The 16,431-nt window shown below is 40.2% G+C and overlaps 1 pseudogene; it reads left to right on the top strand.

Annotated features, from left to right (window-relative positions):
• The first annotated feature begins 713 nt into the window (after window positions 1-713).
• On the top strand, window positions 714-14,841 carry LOC129475334 (cytochrome c-like; annotated as a pseudogene).
• Window positions 14,842-16,431: the final 1,590 nt, after the last annotated feature.

The raw sequence follows: 16,431 nt of genomic DNA, 5'->3' as shown, positions 1-16,431 counted from the left end.
TAGTATGTGCAATATGTTGCTTTTGTTACTTCTGTCTTGTTTTGCCTTCATGATGGCCAGTAGAGCCCTTTACGTGAGGTTTATCTTTAGAATTATCTTTGGGGGAGGACCAGGGCAACTTTTTCTCACTCTTGACCCAGTCCAAAGGAGAGATGTGACCCACCCAAAGGGATAATACGTTAATGGCAGCTTTCAGGATGGAAGTCTCTAGGCCGGCAGGAAGGAAGCCAGGAAACCACTCGAAGTTGGTCTGACCCTGACACATGGGTATGGAAGCGCAGGAGGAAAAACAGTGAGGCTTCTCCAGGACATTCCTCAGGGATGCTCAGCACCTTCACTGGTTGGTCTAAACTCGTATCTGGGTTTGTTTATTCTATCAGGTATGTGGTCTCCAGAGTGGATGGCATCTCGGACTCCAACACGTCAGTTAACAGGCTCCCTCTTTCTTCTCTGAAGTCTGAGCTTGCTTTTGGACTCTCCCAGTAAGGCCTTGTCTTTCTGGAGTTTTTCTGGCTTTCAGGCTCATTTGTAGAATGTAGATAGCCATTGTTTTCTGAGTTTTGTAACAAATCAAGCTAGCACTGGTTACCAGCCTTACCCTCTTCCCCAAGAAATCACTGATGACTCACCCTTCTTGTGTACCCAGGGGGAGGATGACACTCTTCCCTGAATCCCTGAGTTGCATTCTTACAATATCCGGATACCCTAAATTCATGGACCATAAAGGTAAGATGGTGGCTCTTCCAGGCAATAAAGGCCAGGATGATGGACATGGAAAAGTCATTGCTAGGGTGATCTGGGGCAGAAGCTGAGGTAGCTGTTCTGAGCAGGAGTTCTAGGCTGGGAGAGGTCAGCCAAGAATATCAAAAGTGGAGAAGAATGTATATATGTGAGAATCAGTTAGGGAGGGAGAGATTTCTGCACATACTCACAGTAAGGACTGAACGAAATTATATGTAAATAACTGCTCTCTTCCCTTACTATGCTTTGGACTTGTCTATTGTGGCATTTTGGGTCTTCAAGGCTGCCCTACTGTCCGGGAACCTTTCCTCTTCTTGGACTTCTCTGACTGCACTTTGGAACACCCCCTCCCCACACTGGGCCAGGTCTGCGCTGGCCTGCAGGGAGGTAATGCTGGCCTGGGACTGAGCAGACTCCAGACATGACTCCCCACACAGATCCAAACCTTTTAACCCAGGAACTCCTAGTCCAGGCTCCAGGTTTTTTAATTGGCCTTTGCTGCCCCCACACGGTAACTGAGGTTATTTTTCCTCACCTGAGGTGACTTCTGATGAAAGGTTGTCAGAATCCCAAATTTCTGGCCACTTTCTCCAGCTCCTTATAGCCACCCCCACCCTCTCTGCAGTGCTTCAGGAATGTTGCTCTCTCTTGAGACAGGCAGGACGAAACTCAGTCAAATCCTGGGACTGACGAGGTTCAGGGTCGTGATTGGGAGGTGGCGCTGCTCACTTCAGCTCATCTGGGGATGTGGGAAGTCATAGGAGAAGGAAGGGGTTCAAAACCCTGGAAATAGGATGACTTCTCTTACAGACTCAAAAATCATCAGCCTGAAGCCCCTAAGATCCCCAAGCAACCATGTCAAAGTCTGAGGAGCATGACCCTTCCCAAGTTATTCCTCAAAGCTAATCCAGAAACCATGACTCAGCTTCTATTGCTCTTTGCCTGGTAGCTCTGATAGGTCAGAGGTGGCCCAGACTTTCCACCCTCTGGGCCTTGCACACCTTTGGACATTAAGGCATGGATGGAAAAGGAAGCAGGATTTTGATCAGATACAAAAGATGTAGGCTTCCCCCACAGAGTCCAGGGAAGTGTCCCATTGCTCTCAGAGAGAGTACCACTCTACCCACCAAGCTAGAAAAATGTGGTCCAAGGCCAAGCTTGATGGCCCAGGTAGAGGTAAGAAAAGAGGTTTAGAGGGTATATGCTTCTCAGACTATGAACTAGAAGAGTGAGGTTATTACCAGCATCCCACCTGCCAGCTTGAGAATCTGGTGGGAAGATGTCTCCTAAAAGTAGATCTAGTGACTTTTGTCCTGGGCCCCAAGTCCAGCCCTCACCATGCTGGGAAACTGCTGTTCATCCTCACTTTGGGCTCTTTTCTCTGAATATCCCTTCTATAACTCCTTCATGTATCTGAGACCACTATCTCATCCCAGAGGCAGAGCAGGACTTGTCTAGGGGCTGAGTCAGAAATCTGAGAGTCATAATTGAATTCCTGTAGGTCTTTACATGTATTATTTCATTAATGCTTATAAAAATTCATGAAAGATGGATTGTTATCATTTTTACAGATGAATAAACCAAGGAAGGCTCTGAGAGGTGAGATGATTGCCCAGGATCCCACAGCTAGTTCCTGGAGGAGTCTCTTACACATTTATCTGGCTTTAAAGTCAGGATTCTTACAGATTATTACTCTGCCACCTTTTTTATTGCAGTCCCTTCTCTCTCTGATCCTTTTTATCCAACCAGACGTCAAATCCATAGATTCTATTTTATAAATATCTCCTGAGTCTGCTCCCTCCTTTCTCCCTCTCTTCCCCTCCCCTCTTCCTCTCTTCTATTTCTCCTGTCTTCCTTTCTCGAGTCACTTGTCTCCTGTATCCTCTTTTAACTGAGGTAAAATTTACATACAGTGAAGTGCACATATCCTAAGTGTGCAACTCAATGAGTTTTAATGATTGTGTGCTCTCTATTTCTACCACTCAAAATCAAGATGTAGAATACTTCCATCACACTTGAAAGTCTTCTCATTTTTACTTTCAGTTAGTCCTTGGTCCACACAGGCAACGATGGATATGGTTTCTGTTGCTATGTATTAGTTTTCCTGTTCTAGAATCTCATATAAATGAAACAACACAGTATATACTCTTTGGGGTCTACTTCTTTTGGTTTTGTGATATTTTTTATATTCTACATGTTTGTTTGTCAGATACTTCATTCTCTTTTTTGCTAACAGCTACATTGAGATGTAATTCACATACCACACAATTCACTTGTATAAGTGTACAAGTCAATGATTTCTAGTACAGTATATTCACAGAATTGTATAACCATCACAACAATTGATTTTAGAAAGTTTTTATTATCCCAAAATGAAACTCTATACCCCTTAGTCATCACCCTCCAGCCACAACCCCCGTCTCCAACCCTAAGCAACCACCCATCAATCTACTTTTTGTTTCTATAGATTTGCCTGTTTTGGATATTTCATATAAATGGAATCATATAACATGTGGTCTTTTGTGGTTGATTTCTTTCACTTAGCATAATGTTTTGAAGGTTCATCCATGTTGTAGCATGTATCAATACTTCATTCCTTCTTATGGTGAATAATATGCCATTGTATGGATATACCACATTTTGTTTCCACTTTTGACTAATATGCATAACGCTGCTATAAATAATCATGTACAAGTCTTTGCATGGACGTATATTTTCATTTCTGTTGGAAATATACCTAGGAGTGGAAATGTTGGGTCATGTGGTAACTCTGTGTTTAACTTCTTGAGACACTGCCAAACTCTTTTCCAAGTGGCTGCAGCATTTTGATTCCCAACTGAGGTTCTGATTTCTCCACATCCTCACCAACACTTGTTAATATCTGACTTTTTGATTATGACCACCCTATGGTTGTGAAGTAATACCTCATTATGGTTTTGAATTTCTTTCCCTTTTTATTGCTGAATAGTATTTCATTGTATGGACATACTACAATTTGCTTATTTATTCTCCTGTTGATGATGGACATTTGAGATGTTTTTAATTTAGGACTATTATGAATAAAGATGCTATAAACAGTCTTGTAGAAGTCTTGTTGTGGACATATATTTTTATATGAATAAACCAAGGAATATACAAGAGTAGAATTGCTGGGTCATAGAGTAGGTATATGTTGAACTTTCCAGGAAAATTCCAAACTCCTTTTCAAATCGTTGTATCTGCTACCATGTGTGAAAGATCCAGTTGTTTCACATCTTCCCTAACATGTGGTATTATTAAACTTTTTCTTTACCATTCTGGTTGTTGCTTGGTGGTTTCTTGTGGTTTTAGTTTGCATTTCTTCAGACCAAAGATGTTGAACACCTTTTATCTGCTTATTGGCCATTTACGTATGTTTTTCTGTGAAGTATCAGTTCAAGTTTTTTGCCCATTAAAAAAATTGGGTTGTCTGTCTTTTTGTTACTGATTTGTATAACAGGGTTTCTCGATGTAATACTATTGACATTTTGGGCCAGATAATTCTTTGTTTTGTGGGGCTGTCCTGTGCATTGTAGGGCTTTAAACAGCATCCCTGGCCTCTGCCTACTAGATTCTGCTAGGAAAATACCCCCTCCAGTTGTGACAACCAAAAATGTCTTTAAACATTGTCAACTGTCCCCAGAGAACAAAAATCACCCCAGTTGAGAACCACTGATTTATAAGGATTTATATATTCAGGATACAAGTCCTTTGTCAGATATATTTGTTGTGAACATTTTCTCCTAGTCAGTGGCTTACTTTTAAATTTTCTTAATGGTATCTTTTGAGGAGCAGAAAGGCTAGATTCAGATTAAGTACAAGTTAGTAATTTTTCTTTTATGTTTAGAACTTATAATATAACATTTCTTTTATGTTTGCAACCTAGCACAACATCTGGGAGAAGGCTCTCATTATGGTGGGATCCTCCTGGCTACCAGTGCCACCTGCTACTTGGTATGAAAGGGAATCTCTTGCCCTGTGGAGAAGAACAGTGTTTCCTGGCCTAGTGCTTCTTGCAGCATGATCTCCCTGTCTACGAGAAACTGAGAGTTCCTCCAGCTCCAGACAGGTGGTTTCAATGGAACTGAAAGTCTAGATAAAATTTTTTAAAGAACCAAGTAAGTTTTCCATTAATAAAAAAATGTAATTGTTGATTTTAAAATTTAATGGGCTGGTTAAGCAGCAAATTAGATAGAAATAAAGAGAAAATTCATTATCTGAAATGCAGATCTGAAGAAATTGCTCAGAATGCAGCAGCAGCAGAGAAAGAGATAGGAATTGTAAAGGAGAAATTTAAAGATATGGAAGACAGAATGAGAATTTATAATTGCATTTCTAGATGGAGGGAATGGAGAAAATGAGAGAGAAGCAAGATCCAAAGAATAACAGCTGATAATTTTTTTTTTGTTGATGAACGACATGAATCCTTAGATTCAAGAATTACAACTGCCCTGCCAATCCCAGACAGCACAAATACAAAGAAAGCCTCACATACACATATGGTGGTAAAAAAGATAGAGAATATCTGAAAAGAAGCCAGACAAAGATGATGGATTATCTCCAAAGGAATGACTAGTAAACAAAGAGAAGCCTTCTCAAGACTGCTCTTCTCAAGACTGCTCTTCTGACTTAGTGAAGACTTCTCAAGAATAGTGCTTTCGAAGTGCCAAAGGAAAATATCTGTCAGGCTAGAAGATTAGTCTTTGAAAAGCTAATATTTAAAAATAAGAGCCAAATAAAGACATTATCAGAAATGTAAAATCAGATCCTCACTAATGGATTTTTTAGAATAATCTCCAGAAAGAAGAATTAGATGAAAGAAAAAATAGTGAGCAAAGAAATTTGTGAAATTTAGATAAGCATAAACAACAATTACCTATATGAAACAATAAAAATAGTGACTAAGTTGGGGGAATCTATTAAAGGGTGGAACTAAAATACTTATTAAAGATAATAAGTCAGTGGGGGAGAGGTGGTAGTGATGGGCATTAGAGCATTAGAAGGTCTTTGTATCACTTAGGAGGAAGCGAGAGATATTGATTAAACTTGGTTTATTTAAGTATAAATGGTAAAATTTAAAGGTAACTATTAAAAGAATAGAAATAACAGACTCAATGCAATACCTATCAAAATACCAATGACATTATTCACAAAAGTAGAAAAACAATCTTAAAATTTATATGGAAAAGCAGAAGACCCCCGATACCAAAGCAATTTCAAGCAAAAAAAGAACAAAGCTGGAGGTATTACAATACCTGACTTCAAAATATACTACAAAGCTATAGTAACCAAAATAGCCCAGTACTGGCATAAAAACAGACATATAAACCAATGGAACAGAATAGAGAACCCAGAAATGAACCCATGCATTTATAGCTCATGGACTTTTGGCAAAGGCTTCAAGAACACACATTGGGGAAAGGGCAGTATCTTCAATAAATGGTGTTGGGAAAACTGGACATACATAGGCATGAAACTAAACCTCTATCCCTCACCATATATAAAAAATCAACTCTAAATGGATTAAATATTTAAATGTAGGATCCCCAAACTATGAAACTACTAGAAGAAGACATAGGGGAAGCACTTAAGCCGAGACATTGGCCTGGGCATGGATTTTTAAAATAAGACCTCAAAAGCACAGGCAACAAAAGCAAACATAGACAAATGGGATTACATCAAACTTAAAAGCTTCTGCACAGCAAAGGAAACAATCAATAAAGTGAAAAAAAGCAGTCTACAGAATGAGAGAAAGTATTTGCAAGCTATGCATCTGGCAGGGAGTTACTACCCAGAATATATAAGGAACTCAATTCAATAGCAAAACAAAACAAAACAAAAAAACCAAAAACAAACAATCAGATTAAAAAATGGCAAAAGGCTTTAATAAACATCTCTCAAAAGAAGACATACAAATGGCCAACAGATATATGAAAAAATGCTCAACATCACTAATTGTCAGAGAGAGATTAAAATCAATCAAAACCATAATGAGATATCACCTCACCCTAGCTAGAATGGATATTGTCAAAAAGACAAAAATTAACAAATGCTGGTGAGGATGCAGAGAAAAGGGAACTCATACACTGCTGGTAGAAATGTAAATTAGTACATCCACCATGGAAAACAGTATGAAAGTTTCTTAAAAAATTAAAAATAGAACTATAATATGATCCAGCAATCCCATTACTGAGTATATACACAAAGGAAATAAAATCAGTATGTCAAAAAAAGATATCTGTACAACCATGTTTATTGCAGCATTATTCACAATAGCCAAAATATGGAATCAACCTAACTGCCCATTTGACAACGAATGGATAAAAAAAAAAAGTTGCACACACCCCCACACACACACTATTCAATTATGAAACAAAATGATACTTTGTCATTTGTGACAACATGGATGAACCTGGAAGACATTACACGGAATGAAAAAAGCCAGGCACAGAAAGACAAAAACTGCATGATCTCACTTATATGTGGAATCTAAAAAAAAAAAAAAAAAAAGATTTCATGGATGTAGAGAATAGAATAGCGGTTACCTGAAGCTGGGGAGAGGAGACGGGTTGGGGGTAGGGGAAACTAGAAGAGGCTGGTCAATGGGCACAAAGTTATAGTTAGACAGGAAGAAAAGTTTCGGTGTTCTGTTACACAGCAGGGTGACTATAGCAAATAACAATGTATTGTATTTTTTGAGATAACTAGAAATGAATAGGTACAATGTACACTATTTGGGTGATGGTTACACTAAAAACACAGACTTCACTATTATGTAATATATCCATGTAACAAAACTGCACTTGCACCTGCTAAATCTATAAAAATTAAAATTTAAAATTAAAAAGAGGCCAGGCACGGTGGCTCATGCCTGTAATCTCAGCACCTTGGGAGGCCAGGATAGGCAGATCACGAGGTCAGGAGATCAAGACCATCCTGGCTAACACTGTGAAACCCATCTCTACTAAAAATACAAAAAAAATTTACTGGGCGTAGTGGTGGGCACCTGTAGTCCCAGTTACTCAAGAGACTGAGGCAGGAGAATGGCGTGAACCTGGGAGGCGGAGCTTGCAGTGAGCCGAGATCTCACCACTGCACTCCAGCCTGGGTGACTGAGCTAGACTCCGTCTCAATAAAAAAAGGGGGGGTGGAGCCAAGATGGCTGAATAGGAACAGCTCCGGTCTACAGCTCCCAGTGTGAGCGACGCAGAAGACGGGTGATTTCTGCATTTCCATCTGAGGTACCAGGTTCATCTCACTAGGGAGTGCCAGACAGTGGGCGCAGGACAGTGGGTGCAGCACACTGTGCACGAGCTGAAGCAGGGCGAGGCATTGCCTCACTCAGGAAGCGCAAGGGGTCAGGGAGTTCCCTTTCCTAGTCAAAGAAAGGGGTGGCAGACGGCATCTGGAAAATCGGGTCACTCCCACCCTAATACTGCACTTTTCCGATGGGCTTAAAAAACGGCACACCAGGAGATTATATGCCACATCTGGCTTGGAGGGTCCTATGCCCACGGAGTCTTACTGATTGCTAACACAGCAGTCTGAGAACAAACTGCAAGGCGGCAGTGAGGCTGGGGGAGGGGCACCCACCATTGCCCAGGCTTGATTAGGTAAACAAAGCAGCCAGGAAGCTCGAACTGAGTGGAGCCCACCACAGCTCAAGGAGGCCTGCCTGCCTCTGTAGGCTCCACCTCTGGGGGCAGGGCACAGACAAACAAAAAGACAGCAGTAACCTCTGCAGACTTAAATGTCCCAGCTTTGAAGAGAGTAGTGGTTCTCCCAGCATGCAGCTTGAGATCTGAGAACGGGCAGACTGCCTCCTCAAGTGGGTCCCTGACCCTCAAGCAGCCTAACTGGGAGGCACCCCCCAGCAGGGGCAGACTGACACCTCACACGGCTGGGTACTCCTCTGAGACAAAACTTCCAGAGGAACGATCAGGCAGCAGCATTTGCGGTTCAAGAAAATCCGCTGTTCTGCAGCCACTACTGCTGACATCCATGCAAACAGGGTCTGGAGTGAACCTCTAGCAAACTCCAACAGACCTGCAGCTGAGGGTCCTGTCTGGTAGAAGGAAAACTAACAAACAGAAAGGACATCCACACCAAAAACCCATCTGTACATCACCATCATCAAAGACCAAAAGTAGATAAAACCACAAAGATGGGGAAAAAACAGAGCAGAAAAACTGGAAACTCTAAAAAACAGAGCACCTCTCCTCCTCCAAAGGAATGCAGTGCATCACCAGCAATGGAACAAAGCTGGATGGAGAATGACTTTGATGAGTTGAGAGAAGAAGGTTTCAGACGATCAAACTACTCCGAGCTATGGGAGGAAATTCAAACCAAAGGCAAAGAAGTGAAAAACTTTGAAAAAGAATTCAACAAATGTATAACTAGAAAAAGCAATACAGAGAAGTGCTTAAAGGAGCTGAGGGAGCTGAAAGCCAAGGCTCAAGAACTACGTGAAGAATGCAGAAGCCTCAGGAGCCGATGTGATCAACTGGAAGAAAGGGTATCAGTGATGTAAGATGAAATGTATGAAATGAAGCGAGAAGGGAAGTCTAGAGAAAAAAGAATAAAAAGAAATGAACAAAGCCTCCAAGAAATATGGGACTATGTGAAAAGACCAAATCTACGTCTGATTGGTGTACCCAAAAGTGACGGGGAGAATGTAACCAAGTTGGAAAACACTCTGCAGGATATTATCCAGCAGAACTTCCCCAATCTAGCAAGGCAGGCCAACATTCAGATTCAGGAAATACAGAGAACATCACAAAGATACTCCTTGAGAAGAGCAACTCCAAGACACATAATTGTCAGATTCACCAAAGTTGAAATGAAGGAAAAAATGTTAAGAGCAGCCAGAGAGAAAGGTTGGGTTACCCAAAAAGGGAAGCCCATCAGACTAACAGTGGATCTCTCAGCAGAAACTCTACAAGCCAGAAGAGAGTTGGGGCCAATATTCAACATTCTAAAAGAAAGAATTTTCAACCCAGAATTTCATATCCAGCCAAACTAGGCTTTATAAGTGAAGGAGAAATAAAATACTTTACAGACAAGCAAATGCTGAGAGATTTTTTCACCACCAGGCTGAGAGATTTTTTCACCACCAGGCCTGCCCTAAAAGATCTCCTGAAGGAAGCACTAAACATGGAAAGGAACAACTGCTACCAGCCACTGCAAAATCATGCCAAACTGTAAAGACCATCGAGGATAGGAAGAAACTGCATCAACTAATGAGCAAAATAACCAGCTAACACCATAATGACAGGATCAAATTCACACATAACAATATTAACTTTAAATGTAAATGGGCTAAATGCTCCAATTAAAAGACACAGACTGGCAAATTGGATAAAGACACAAGACCCATCAGTGTGCTGTATTCAGGAAACCCATCTCACGTGCAGAGACACACATAGGCTCAAAATAAAGAGATGGAGGAAGATCTACCAAACAAATGGAAAACAAAAAAAGGCAGGGGTTGCAATCCTAGTCTCTGATAAAACAGACTTTAAACCAACAGAGATCAAAAGAGACAAAGAAGGCCATTACATAATGGTAAAGGGATCAATTCAACAAGAAGAGCTAACTATCCTAAATATATATGCACCCAATACAGGAGCACCCAGATTCATAAAGCAAGTCCTGAGTGACCTACAAAGAGACTTAGACTCCTACACAATAATAATGGGAGACTTTAACACCCCACTGTCAACATTAGACAGATCAACGAGACAGAAAGTTAACAAGGATACCCAGGAATTGAACTCAGCTCTGCACCAAGTGGGCCAAATAGACATCTAAAGAACTCTCCACCCCAAATCAACAGAATATACATTCTTCTCAGCACCACACCACACCTATTCCAAAATTGACCACATAGTAGGAAGTAAAGCTCCCCTCAGCAAATGTAAAAGAACAGAAATTATAACAAACTGTCTCTCAGACCACAGTGCAATCAAACTAGAACTCAGGATTAAGAAACTCACTCAAAACTGCTCAACCACATGGAAACTGAACAACCTGCTCCTGAATGACTACTGGGTACATAATGAAATGAAGGGAGAAATAAAGATGTTCTTTGAAACCAATGAAAACAAAGACACAACATACCAGAATCTCTGGGACACATTCAAAGCAGTGTGTAGAGGGAAATTTAGAGCACTAAATGCCCACAGGAGAAAGGAGGAAAGATCTAAAATTGGCACCCTAACATCACAATTAAAAGAACTACAGAAGCAAGAGCAAACACATTCAAAAGCTAGCGGAAGGCAAGAAATAACTAAAATCAAAGCAGAACTGAAGGAAATAGAGACACAAAAACCCTTCAAAAAATCAATGAATGCAGGAGCTGGTTTTTTTGAAAAGATCAACAAAATTAATAGACCACTAGCAACACTAATACAGAAGAAGAGAGAGAAGAATCAAATAGACACAATAAAAAATGATAAAGGGGATATCACCACCGATCCCACAGAAATACAAACTACCATCAGAGAATACTACAAACACCTCTACGCAAATAAACTAGAAAATCTAGAAGAAATGGATGAATCCTCGACACATACACCCTCCCAAGACTAAACCAGGAAGAAGTTGAATCTCTGAATAGACCAATAACAGGCTCTGAAATTGTGGCAATAATCAATAGCTTACCAACCAAAAACAGTCCAGGACCAGAAGGATTCACAGCCGAATTCTACCAGAGGTACAAGGAGGAACTGATACCATTCCTTCTGAAACTACTCCAATCAATAGAAAAAGAGGGAATCCTCCCTAACTCATTTTATGAGGCCAGCATCATCCTGATACCAAAGCTGGTCAGAGACACAATCAAAAAAGAGAATTTTAGACCAATATTCTTGATGAACATTGATGCAAGAATCCTCAATAAAATACTGGCAAACCGAATCCAGCAGCACATCAAAGAGCTTATCCACCATGATCAAGTGGGCATCATCCCTGGGATGCAAGGCTGGTTCAACATACGAAAATCAATAAATGTAATCCAGCATATAAACAGAACCAGTGACAAAAACCACATGATCATCTCAATAGTTGCAGAAAAGGCCTTTGACAAAATTCAACAACCCTTCATGCTAAAGACTCTCAATAAATTAGGTATTGATGGGACGTATCTCAAAATAATCAGAGCTATCTATGACAAACCCGCAGCCAATATCATACTGAATGGGCAAAAACTGGAAGCATTCCCTTTGAAAACTGGCACAAGACAGGGATGCCCTCTCTCACCACTCCTATTCAACATAGTGTTGGAAGTTCTGGCCAGGGCAATTAGTCAGGAGAAGGAAATAAAGGGTATTCAATTAGGAAAACAGGAAGTCAAATTTTCCCTGTTTGCAGATGACATGATTGTATATCTAGAAAACCCCATTGTCTCAGCCCAAAATCTCCTTAAGCTGATAAGCAACTTTAGCAAAGTCTCAGGATACAAAATCAATGTGCAAAAATCACAAGCATTCTTATACACCAATAACAAACAGAGAGCCAAATGATGAGTGAACTCCCATTCACAATTGCTTCAAAGAGAATAAAATAACTAGGAATCCAACTTACAAGGGATGTGAAGGAACTCTTCAAGGAGCACTACAAACCAGTACTCAATGAAATAAAAGAGGATACAAACAAATGGAAGAACATTCCATGCTCATGGGTAGGAAGAATCAATATCATGAAAATGACCATACTGCCCAAGGTAATTTGTAGATTCAATGCCATCCCCATCAAGCTACCAATGACTTTCTTCACAGAATTGGAAAAAACTACTTTAAAGTTCATATGGAACCAAAAAAGAGCCTGCATTGACAAGACAGTCCTTAGCCAAAAGAACAAAGCTGGAGGCATCACGCTACCTGACTTCAAACTATACTACAAGGCTACAGTAACCAAAACAGCATTGTACTGGTACCAAAACAGAGACAGAGATCAATGGAACAGAACAGAGCCCTCAGAAATAATGCCACATATCTACAACTATCTGATCTTTGACAAACCTGACAAAAACAAGCAATAGGGAAAGGATTCCCTACTTAATAAATGGTGCTGGGAAAACTGGCTAGCCCTATGTAAAAAGCCGAAACTGGATCCCTTCTTCCTTACACCTTATACAAAAATTAATTCAAGATGGATTAAAAACTTACATGTTAGACCTAAAACCATAAAAACCCTAGAAGAAAACCTAGGCATTACCATTCAGGACATAGGCATGGGCAAGGACTTCATGTCTAAAACACCAAAAGCAATGGCAACAAAAGCCAAAATTGATGAATGGGATCTAATTAAGCTAAAGAGCTTCTGCACAGCAAAAGAAATTACCATCAGAGTGAACAGGCAACCTACAAAATGGGAGAAAATTTTTGCAACCTACTCATCTGACAAAGGGCTAATATCCAGAATCTACAATGAACTCAAACAAATTTACAAGAAAAAAACAAACAACCCCATCAAAAAGTGGGCAAAGGACATGAACAGACACTTCTCAAAAGAAGACATTTATGCAGCCAAAAAACGCATGCAAAAATGCTCATCATCACTGGCCATCAGAGAAATGCAAATCAAAACCACAATGAGATACCATCTCACACCAGTTAGAATGGTGATCATGAAAAAATCAGGAAATAACAGGTGCTGGAGAGGATGTGGAAAAATAGGAACACTTTTACACTGTTGGTGGGACTGTAAACTAGTTCAACCATTGTGGAAGTCAGTGTGGTGATTCCTCAGGGATCTAGAACTAGAAATACCATTTGACCTAGCCATCCCATTACTGGGTATATACCCAAAGGATTATAAATCATGCTGCTATAAAGACACATGCACACATATGTTTATTGCGGCACTATTCACAATAGCAAAGACTTGGAACCAACCCAAATGTCCAACAAGGATAGACTGGATTAAGAAAATGTGGCACATATACACCATGGAATGCTATGCAGCCATAAAAAATGATGAGTTTATGTCCTTTGTAGGGACATGGATGAAACTGGAAATCATCATTTTCAGTAAACTATCACAAGGACAAAAAACCAAACACGGCATGTTCTCACTCATAGGTGGGAGTTGAACAATGAGAACACATGGACACAGGAAGGGGAACATCACACTCCGGGGACTGTTGTGGGGTGGGGGCAGGGGGGAGGGATAGCATTAGGAGATACACCTAATGCTAAATGACAAGTGAATGGGTGCAGCAAACCAACATGGCACATGGATACGTATGTAACAAACCTGCATATTGTGCACATGTACCCTAAAACTTAAAGTATAATAATAAAAAAAAATTAAAAAGATAGCTAGAAGAGAAGATTTTGAATGTTGTCACATATTTATCAGAAATGATAAATATGTTTAAAGTGATGGATATGGGATGATGATACTATGTATATATGCATTGAATCATCACATTGCAACCTATAAATATGTGCAATTATATATCAATTGTAGATTAAAAATTTTTAATTTTATTATTTATCTATTTTAAATTTAAATTTTTTGAAGAATAGCAAAAGCATAAAACATAAAGCAGTAAAAGGAAAAATAGAAAAAAACTAAAGTAGTTGTAAAGAAAACAGAAAAAGAAAAAAAAAGAAAACAGAAAAAGAAAAAAAGATAAAAATCAAGGTAAATATGAAGCATTAAAGTAGATGATATGACTAAATGAATAGTATGTCAGAAAGGGCAGGACGTCTGGCTTCCCAGCGGGAACCTTCACAGTGCCAGCAATAAAAGAGAGAATTAAATGTGGATGATGTTGAGAAAGGCAAGAAGATTTTTGCTCAAAAGTGTGCCCAGTGCCACAGTGTGGAAAAGGGATTCAAGCACAAGCCTGGGCCAGACCTCCATGACCTCTTTGGGTGGAAGACAGGTCAGGCTGTTGAATTCTCTTACACAGATGCTAATAAGAACAAAGGCATCAACTGGGGAGAGGATACACTGATGGAGTAATTGGAGAATCCCAAGAAGTACATTCCTGGAACAAAAATGATTTTCACTGGCATCAAGAAGGCAGAAAGGGCAGACTTGTAAGCTTATCTCAAAAATGCTAAAGAGTAATAACTGGCCACTACCAAAGGTGTTTTCTGCACCTATTGAGATGATCATGTGTTTTTTGTCACTGGTTCTGTTTATGTGATGGATTACGTTTATTGATTTGCATATGTTGAACCAGCCTTGCATCCCAGGTATGAAGGAAACTTGATCGTGGTGGATAAGCTTTTTGATGTGCTGCTGGATTCGGTTTGTCAGTATTTTATTGAGGATTTTCGCATCGATGTTCTTCAGGGATATTGGCCTAAAATTCTCTTTTTTTTGTTGTGCCTCTGCCAGGCTTTGGTATCAGGATGATGCCAAACAGCCCTCCATGCTAAAACTCTCAATAGACTAGGTATTGATGGAACATATCTCAAAATAATAAGAGCTATTTATGACAAACCCACAGCCAATATCATACTGAATGGGCAAAAACCGGAAGCATTCCCTTTGAAAACCGGCACAAAACAAGGATGCCCTCTCTCGCCACTCCTATTCAACATAGTGTTGGAAGTTCTGGCTAGGGCAATCAGGCAAGAGAAAGAAATAAAGGGTATTCAATTAGGAAAAGAGGAAGTCAAATTGTCCCTGTTTGCAGATGACATGATTGTATATTTAGAAAACCCCATCGTCTCGCGGCCGGGCGCGGTGGCTCACGCTTGTAATCCCAGCACTTTGGGAGGCCGAGACGGGCGGATCACGAGGTCAGGAGATCAAGACCATGGTGAAACCCCGTCTCTACTAAAAATACAAAAAAATTAGCCGGGTGTGGTGGCGGGCGCCTGTAGTCCCAGCTACTTGGAGAGGCTGAGGCAGGAGAATGGCGTGAACCCGGGAAGCGGAGCTTGCAGTGAGCCGAGATTGTGCCACTGCACTCCAGCCTGGGCGACAGAGCGAGACTCCATCTCAAAAAAAAAAAGAAAACCCCATCGTCTCAGCCCAAAATCTCTTTAAGCTGGTAAGCAACTTCAGCAAAGTCTCAGGATACAAAATCAATGTGCAAAAATCACAAGCATTCCTATACACCATTAAGAGACAGAGAGCCAAATCATGAGTGAACTCCCATTCACAATTACCACAAAGAGAATAAAATACCTAGGAATCCAACTTACAAGGGCTGTGAAGGACCTCTTCAGGGAGAACTACAAACCACTGCTCAACGAAATAAAAGAGGATACAAACAAATGGAAGAACATTCCATGCTCATGGATAGGAATCAATACCATGAAAATGGCCATACTGTCCAAGGTAATTTATAGATTCAATGCCATCCCCATCAAGCTACCAATGACTTTCTTCACAGAATTGGAAAAAACGACTTTAAATTTCATATGGAACAAAAAAAGAGCCCGCATAGCCAAGGCAATCATAAGCAAAAAGAACAAAGCTGGAGGCATCATGCTACCTGATTTCAGACTATACTACGGTAACCAAAACAGCATGGTACTGGTACCAAAACAGAGATATAGAACAATGGAACAGAACAGAGCCCTCAGAAATAACACCACACATCTACAACCGTCTGATCTTTGACAAACCTGACAAAAACAAGAAATGGGGAAAGGATTCCCTATTTAATAAATAGTGCTGGGAAAACTGGCTAGCCATATGTAG

This window comes from Symphalangus syndactylus, chromosome X (genome assembly GCF_028878055.3).
Source record: "Symphalangus syndactylus isolate Jambi chromosome X, NHGRI_mSymSyn1-v2.1_pri, whole genome shotgun sequence".
In the NCBI taxonomy this organism is placed as follows: domain Eukaryota; kingdom Metazoa; phylum Chordata; class Mammalia; order Primates; family Hylobatidae; genus Symphalangus; species Symphalangus syndactylus.
The sequence above is the reverse complement of the archived record's forward strand: the minus strand, read 5'-3'. Positions and strand labels throughout refer to the sequence as shown.